This window comes from Tachyglossus aculeatus, chromosome X1, assembly GCF_015852505.1.
Source record: "Tachyglossus aculeatus isolate mTacAcu1 chromosome X1, mTacAcu1.pri, whole genome shotgun sequence".
Lineage (NCBI taxonomy): Eukaryota > Metazoa > Chordata > Mammalia > Monotremata > Tachyglossidae > Tachyglossus > Tachyglossus aculeatus.
This window is the reverse complement of record NC_052101.1, coordinates 77,198,871-77,208,366: the sequence shown is the minus strand read 5'-3', so window position 1 is coordinate 77,208,366 and position 9,496 is coordinate 77,198,871.

The following is a 9,496-nucleotide window of genomic DNA, read 5'->3' as shown; positions in this document are numbered from 1 at the left end:
GTTCACCATAAGAAGTCTTTTCATCACAGTATTTCTAGAGAAGTTCTGACTTAATATTTATTTCTCTGACTTGGGTGCTATGAGGATGAATTGGTTAAGGTTTGTAAGGTGCTTTTGAAAAGAAAGAGCACATTAGAAATAACAATTTGTTATTCACTGTATTAGGTAAAGCAGAGTCTAGATAAAGTTGGAATGAAACTTGTCTACAAGGTTAGCCTCTAATACTATATTGTTCCCTATGTATTTAAAGGTAAAGAAACACATCATGCAAAGAATTAAAGGAAGAGCTAGAGAGAATACAGTGACCCAATAAATTCTATGTGAGTGTCAGTGAAAACTTGTGAAACATTCAAGATAGCTGGGGAGACAGACAGGCTTTGGCCATCCTATAAAATGTCAGTCTCATTTATCACATACACATTCTTTTAAAAAAATGAATGCCACCTTTTTTTTTTACTTCAAACCAGACTCTCAAAAAATGGGACATGTGCCTTATTCATGGTTATGAACTACATGGATAAATATGGTACTTATAATAATGAAATTTCCACCCTCTACTCTGAGGCTGTGTGTCAACAGATCAGCCAACACACATTCTGGAAAGAAATTGACTAGTTCATAAGGGCAGGCATATTCATTTCCAAACATGCAGGGTCAGATTACCTCCTTGGAGCAGGTCGGGCACATTTTCAGGAAGCCAGGCCACTGAGTGAAGGCTTCAGATTGTGGGCCTTTGAAGGGAGGGTTTTAACGAGGGCAAGTTTTCAAATAACCTATTTCACACTTTAAAAGGCAAACCAGCCTTTCAGAGTTTCAACTCTGACAAAAACCTTTAATAACTTTCCTTCCTACTTAGACTGTGAGTCCCATTTGGGACAGGGACTGTGTCCAATCTAATGAACTTTTATCTACCCCAGCAATTGGAACAGTGATTGATATTTAGTAAGTGCTTAATAAATACCATAACAACAACAATCATAACAATAATAATTATAATAATGATTTTCCCCAGTTAGTAAAATCATCCCTCCAGCCATCACTTTCTAGCCTCTCCGATTTTCTCCACATCCTCAGCAATACACCCCCTGTCATCATCTTTATAAATTCTTAAGTGCCTCCAACACCTCTAAACAGCAAACTTACCCCATTCCTCAAAAATTGTGATAACTAAATTTAACAGGCTACAAAAGCAAAGTAAGGGACCACAACCCAATTAGATTCTCCTGAATTGTTCTATTCCCTAATCTATAATAGCTAATAATTTTGTGGTATTCGCTATGTGCCAAGCACTATACCAACTGCTTCCATAGGATAATCAGGTCAGTCACAGTCCCTGTCCCACATGGGGCTCACACTTTAAATGGGTAGAGAGACTAGATATTTCATCCCCATTTTATAGATGAGGAAACTGATTCACAGATAAGTTAAGGAACTTGTCCAAGGTCACACATCAGGTAAGTGGCAGAGATGGAGTTAGAACCCAGGCATTTGATGTCCAGGCCCTGCATCCACTGCAGACTACGAGTTCTGTTAGTGTCAGATTTCTGTCTCTGCTTCCTCTTCTCAATCGTATTTCTTTTTTTCCTTTCTTCTTTACCTGCCATTTCATGCCTTCATGTTTTTTCCATGACCTTTCTTCCTGTTTCTCTTTCTGTCACTTTCTGCCTCTCTCTATCTTTGACTTTCTACTTGTTTTCTCTCCCCTTTTTTCTTTTTTCTACCTCTGCCTCCCCCTTTCTTTTTCTGTCTCTCCCTGTGTTTGCCTCTGTCTTCTCCATAGCCCTTTTTATTTCCTCCTCTCCCTTTCTCTCACACCTCCCTTACTTTCTCCAACTCTCCCTTTCCTCATTCTTCCTCTTTTACCTATTCATTTGAATCCCACCCTTCCCTCTTCCTCACCTCTCTTGCCCTCTTTCCTTCTCCAGCATACAGCTGTCCATGCCTGGGTCTCCCTTAGGCAATCTCGTTTATGCAGTAGAGTCCCCAAAACATGTTGGTTATTTCCATACTTATACCTTTGTATTCACTTACGAATCATTTAAATAAATTAACACCCCAAAAGTGTTCATATTTGCCAACAAGTGGTAGTGGAGAGGAAGATGCTTTGGGCCTGACCTAAAGAAACTGAATTCCACAAGACATGCCATGAGATGGGAGCTCAGAGACAAGGAGTGGTGCCTTGGAGACAAGGAAAGTGGGGAGCAGAAAGGAAGGTCTGTTCTGCAAAACAGACAAGGAGGGAACATTACTTTTGGGGTGGTATTCACCACTGCTGGTACATACTAAAAGTGTGCAGGCCTAAGTAAGAGTGGAGCACCCAGAATAATTTCAACCTTTCTGGTATATTCCAAAACCCTTCTGGAAGGGGAAAGCATGTGGTTCTCCTGGGTATTTTTATGTGCTGGATTTACTGACAGCCAAAAGGACTGCAGCAGAGGGCCAATGCTGTGCAATGACACTACAATCTGGATGAAGGAGTCTTGGTAACAGCTGCAGTCTTTGCTGCCACATTAGCCAGATGTTTTTCCAGATCCCTACTGGTGTTCTCCACCTCATAGAATGCCCTAAGTGGTTCTTCAATCAGAAAACTTCACCACTAATGGCATAACCACAACAGGAAGAACTGGGACGAGAATCCAGGTCTCCTGATGCTAGAGCCATGCTCTTTCGACTCGACCAACAGCAGGGCTAGGTAAACTACTGTTGCATCCTTGATGTTGTGTGGTATTTGTATGCCATTCAACATTGCCTGGGACCAGGTTGGTCTGGTGGACTGAAGGAGCATTCCCAAAGCCTAGCCACTTGCTCTAGCTATATTATTGCCCCAAGCCCTGCATCTTTACAGTTAGTCTGAGCAAGCCAGATAGGCCAGGCCAGTGGACAAATACCCAACAGGGAAATCCAATTCTGCTAACGTTGAAATCCAACCTGCCTTAGGAATGCTCCATCAATTTGTTTTCCCCTACCTTATTGAGGTGTGTTTGTCCAATAAAAACTTAATTGGTTGTTAATGACTCATTCCCAAATAGTCTCTTCCAATTTGTAGGCACTTCTGCCGTTCGAAGGTGTCGAGCGAATGGAAAATAGGTAATAACTTTAAAACTATAACAAAACCCTTTAGGTTACCTGCGTATCAGTAGTGATCATCCCCACTATTTACTTAAAGGGTACACAGTGTCTTTGTCTGGCTACCCTTAGCAGGGGTGGGGAGAATAATTCAGCTAAATAGTTAATGAGAAACATTTATTTTCACTGTCCATTACACCTTCACTTTTTCTTATGATTTCTTCCACTTTCTCTTTGTTGTCTTGCTTTTATATTTTTTTCCACCTTTCCGTTTTCTATTGACCTAAATTAAGCTTGGTTGGCGTTTCTTTTAAAGAAAACATGGGGTTTCTGGGTAGGTAGGTTTTTCCAAGCCCTCACTGCTCTAGTAAAATATTATATATGTGGGCACTGCAAACCAACATTATTTTTGTTGTAAAAACACCATTTGCATGTTCTAAGACACAAGTCCTCTGTGTAAGATCTTTTCACACATGTAAAAACAGCTGACATTTCATCACTTCCATAGAGCTAAAAGAAAAGGATTCTGGAACGGAAAGATCAGACCTATCCCAACAGCTTTGCTCCTCATCATTCTGCCTAATTCTTCCATTTCCAATCTTAACAGTGTATGGATGGTGGGCCAGCTCATTCTCTTTGTTGGTTGACAGCTTTAGAAGAAGTGTAGCCACTTCTTCTTGGAGTGCTTTGTACCTCCAGTTGCCCCAAGACCTAACAGGAGAAAAGAAGCCTTCCTTTATTCAGAAAGAGGGCCCATCCCACATACTCACTCCCAAGAAATTTTTCAGTTTTCAATCAATCAATCGATCAATTTCATTGATTGAGCTCTTACTGTGTGTAGAACACTGTACTAAGTGGTTGGGGAGGATACTGTAACAGTTGGTAGACATGATCCCTGCCACCACAAGCCTACAGACTAGAGGGGGAGACAGACATGATTATAAATAAATGAGTTATAGATATGTACACAAGTGCTGTGGGGCAGAGGGATAAGTGAATAAAGGGTACAAATCCAAGTGCAAGGGCGGTGCAGAAGGGAGTGGGGGAAGAGGAAATGGGGGCTTAGTCAGGGAAGGCCTCTTGGAGGAGATGTGCTTTTAATAAGGTTTTGAAAATGGGTTTTGGGTTTTGAAGAGACAGGACGTGGGCAAGAGGTCAGAGGCAAGATAGACAGGATGGAGGTATTGTGAGTAGTCTCGCATTAGAGTAGTTTTAAAGTTTCAACAACAACTACAAAAACTTTTCAATTTTCCACAGCTATTGTAATTACTGTTCATATTCTCTGCCACATTTCTGTCACCAATCACCTTTTCAACTTCATTTTCATAGAAGAGTTGTCATTACTTTTGAAAATGATTTTGCTGATGGTAAAATTGCACCTGTGGGGCAGAATATCTTTGAAAGAGAACTGCTTGCATATTTTTTCCATTAAAATACAGTAGTGTTCCTTTTTTGTCTTTTGTCATTTGGGTGACCACTGCTGAGATATCAATGGCTAGGAAGAGAAAGCTATGTCCTACCACCATCAAGACATGCAAGTATAACATGTAGATAATACAGGTGCAACTGTAGAAAAATAACATGTATGCCACTGTAATATGGGCATAGTGAGTGTACCCACAGGCAGATTGTTTAATTTCCTGATGCCTAAAAATACACTGTGGGCCGAATTGTCCAGATAGTTCAGTAAAAGAAAAATCAGGCTCCTTAATATTTAGTGTTAGTCTAGGGCTTATTATTATCCAAGTACATTTAATGAATGCTTGTTGATGATGGTTAATGTTGATATTATCAATATCATTGACAAGCAATGAGAGTATTTCTCAAGTCATCAGGTGATATTAAATAGGATGGGGTTCCTAAAAGTTTCAAGGACAATTTTCAGTGACCTTGATAAACCTGGTAAAATAGTATTTTTAAATAGGATGAAATTCAATATGGACAAGTGCAAACTAATACACTTTAGGACAAAAAGAATAAGAAAAGACTGGCTATTGCAAAAGTATATTTCATATTTGACCACAAGTTGACTATGAGTAGAACCATCATTAAAATGGTCAGTATGCTAAGAAAAATAAGACATGTGAGAGTCAAAGGGTAATTCTTCTATTATACTTTGCATTTAGCGAACTCTCATTGTAATTTATTTTCCATTTCTGATTAATGAATTTTGGAAAGGATATGATCAAACTGGAAGGCATATTATTTTGCCTCTTGGTCAATGTAATGACTCCTTTTCCCATTTAGATTGTAAGCTAATGATAGGCAGGGAATATGTCTACTAACTCTGTTATATTGTACTCTCCCAAGCACCTAGTACAGTGCTCTGCACATAAGCGCTAAAATACAGTTGATTGATTCCTAAATGCAAAGATACACACTTTCTGTATCACTTTCTCCAGCCAATTCGACTCCCTCATCCCTTGTCTACTCATCAGATGCCACGCTACCAACTTTGAGGGATGAACTACCTCCACTCTTTCACTCATGTATTATGACCTTTGCTACTATAAATGTATCCTTTCACGCTATACCAATGCCTTTTCATCATTACAATAACACTTCTTCATTGACAACCTCATCAATCACTTCAATAGAGGGTAAATAAATGTTAGATGTGGCTATTTTCTATTACCAATGACCTTGCGAACTACTTTGTTAACACGATAGAGGTCATCATATGTAAACTTCCGTCTTCACTTTCTCAGTGTTCTCAACCCACATCCACATTGCCTTCTTGACTCATAACAAAAAAGTAGGGTTTCTGCAAGGTTAAAATCTAGGTCTTGGGAGCTCTTTGAAGGAAGGGGCCATGCATTTGCTCCAACTTTACATGTGTTCTGCACACAATATGCACTGAATAAAGGTGGTCATTGATCATGATGAAGATGTCCACAGAAAAGCACAAAAAATGATAATGGAAAATAAGTCCCATGAGAAAGATTGAAGGAATTGGGGTTATTTTACCTGGTACAGTGGTGTCTAATTGCTTCCAAGGCTGTGAAGAATTTATTATGAGGGTAGTGACCAGCTGTTTTCCATGTCCTTTAAGTGGAAATGAAATTAATTTTCAATTAGCGTATGTTCAGTCAGGTACAAGAAAGAATTTGATAACACTGGAAAAGGTTACAAAAAAGGGTGTAGAAAATCTCCATCATGACTCTGGGACTTAGGAAGTTAACAGTGACATAGTACATAGTAAGTTGGTAAACAGATTTTCCTTTGAGGAATGAACCTGACCCACAGAGACAAGTGAGCCTTAATTCCATGCCTTTATCCCCACCCCAAAAACCACAGAGCAAATTTTCAGTTTTACAGTAGCTGGAGCTTTATTTCTAATGAGTGATATCAGGAGAAGCAGTGTATCCTAGTGAAAAGAGCGCGGGCCTGTAAGTCAGAAGACCTGGGTTCTAATACTGGCTCCACCACATATCTGCTGTGTGACCTTGGGCAAGTCACTTTACTTCTCTATTCCTCAGTTCCCTCATCTGCAAAACGGAGAATCAATACTTGGTCTCTCTCCTATTTAGACTGTGAGTCTCTTCTGGGACCTGATTATCTTGAATCTACCCCAGCGCTTAGAACAGAGCTTGTCACATAATAAGCACTTAATAAACACCACAATCATTTTTAACAGTGTGACACCTGCCTCAGGAGATATTGGTTTCCTAGGATTGTCACCAGGGGCAGATTTTTCATGTTGCCACCTATAGTCATGAAGCTAATTGCTGGCCTTAATTTCTTAATAATAATATTTTCAATATCTATAAAAGTATACTTACTGCATTATATACTTACCTTTGACCTTCACACATAAGACAATGTCTCACCTTCCTTTCAGCAAAGGAATTGATAACGTTGAAAATCAATAAGTCCCACACAATACATCCTCCTCAATCACTTTTGACTTTAGCAAACTTTCTATGCTGAGTATCACTCACATTTTTTCTTCCACCTCTCCTTAAGGAAAAAAATGAGGTGTTCAATACTACCTTTGTGTTGATCCCACTTCCACAATGTCAGAATCTTGATACTTTGGTTACTATATTGCCATCTACCTATGTAGTTTGGAAGACTCAATTGGAAGGCAATTACTCTCTCCCCCTTCAAAGCCTTATTGAAGGCACACCTCCAAGAGGCCTTCCCAGACTAAGCCTCACTTTTCCTGAGCCCACTGTTGGGTAGGGACTGTCTCTATATGTTGCCAATTTGTACTTCCCAAGCACTTAGTACAGTGCTCTGCACATAGTAAGCGCTCAATAAATACAATTGATGATCTCCCACTACCTTCTGTGTTGCCCTGACTTGCTCCCTTTGCTTTTCGCGCCTCCCAGCCCCACAGCACTTACGTACATATCTGTTAATTGTATTTATTTGTATTGATGTCTGTCTCCCCCCGCCTGGATTATAAGGGAATGTCACTGTTTATTGTTGTAACGAACTTACCCAAGTGCTTAGTACAGTGCTCTGCACACAGTAAACGGTCATTCACAATTGAATGAATGAATGAATGAATTTGTGCTACTGAAAAACATATGAACGGTCACATCATATTACTAATATTAAACTTCTTATTTAAATTTTTTTCTTTCCTGGAAAATAGCTGTGCAATTCCAAACCAGAGCCCATAAGCCCTTCTGGGAAACCCAAGGTGACTATCACAGTGTACCCCTATCCTTTACCTCACTGCTGATTTGTACTTCCCAAGTGCTTAGTACAGTTCTCTGTACAAAGTGCTCAATAAATACAATTGATTGAATGAATGAATGAATGGTGGCCCCTGAGACTCTTAGACCCCGGTTCTGCATGGTCAGATGGTGGAGTGACCATCTGGAGATCAGTAAGTGTCCAAACTGGACCTGCTTTGCATTATTTGGGCCAATGGAATGACATTATGGTTGCTAGGGTGGACTCTGAAGAGAGATTACCTCTGTCTACATAATAAAATTTCCCATAGATATTAGATTAGTACTCAGGTTTTCAATGGCCCATGTATACTCAGGTCAAAAATTTTTCAAAATGTTAAAATCGTCTCAAACATTTCTCTTCCCCAGTGTTTTGAGGGCTTGGCTCTATACAAAAGTGTCATTTGGGAAAATTCCACAGGAAGGAATTCATCCATTCAACAAGGCTATCACCAGTTTTGGATCTTTAATTTTATGACTTGCTTATCTCTAGCCTCCTTTTCCTACTGATACGTAATACTTGTTTAGAATAACAAGATGAATGATATGTCAAGAATTTAAAAATGTAAAATATAAACTCATACTTTTATCTTAATTGCTATCAATTTTTTCCTATTTATCCTCAACATTTCATAGCACTATAAATAATATCATTTTAGAGGCTTATGTGGGAGTAAAGATAATTTACTGAAGAAAATTTTATTTTCCAAGGCAGGCATTATTTTAATGGTATTTGTTAAGCACTCAGAGAAAGATTCTACCAACTCTGTTACATTGTATTCTCCCAAGAACATAGTACAGTGCTCTGCACACAGTAAGCACTCAATAAATATGATTGAATGAATACTATGTGCCAGGCACTGTTTGAAGCACTGGGGTAGAGACAAGCTAATCAGTTTGGACACAGTCCATGTCTCAGTCTTAATCCCCATTTTACAGATGAGGTAACCATGGCACAGAGGAGTTAAGTGATTTGCCCAAGGTCACATAGCAGACAATTCAGAGTCACGATTAGAACTCATGTCCTTCATACTTTGAGGCCTGTGCTTTATCCATACTGCATCTCTGCCACAGTTCTATGTCACAAATCAACTTTCCAATTTTCCAGAGCTGTGACACTTTAAGAAGTGTGCTTATAAGAAGCTAAAAACAAATAACTTCAAAAATGTTAAGGTAAAGTGATAGCCACTTGCTTCATGGTACAGGTCTTGGGATACTTTTGAAAGAAGGCCCTGTCTACTTTTATGGAATACCTAACATGGTTGTACTGAAATGAATTTTTTTTCATGAACCACATATTTTCGCATTCTACATAAACAACATTCTACCTATCTAAAATTGGGGGTAAATCAGCAACCACATGCCTGATAGTATAGGCTGGGGGGTATTTTAGAAAGAAAGCCCACTCTGCATGTATTTGCAATCAGATAAATGACTGAAATCCTAACATTTTCCACAGATTTTATGTATATAACTATATTATCCATCTTTCTGTCTACCTATCTGTCAGTCTATCTGCAGAGAAGCAGCATGGTGTAGTGGATAGAGCATGGACCTGGGACTCAGAAGGTCATGGTTTCGAATCCCAGCTCTGCCACCTGTCTGCTGTGTGACCTTGGACAAGTCAATTCACTTCTCTGGGACTCAGTTACCTCATCTGTAAAATGGGGATTGAGACTGTGAGACCCATGTAGGACAGGGATAGTGTCCACCCCAATTTGCTTGTATCCACCCTAGTGATTAGT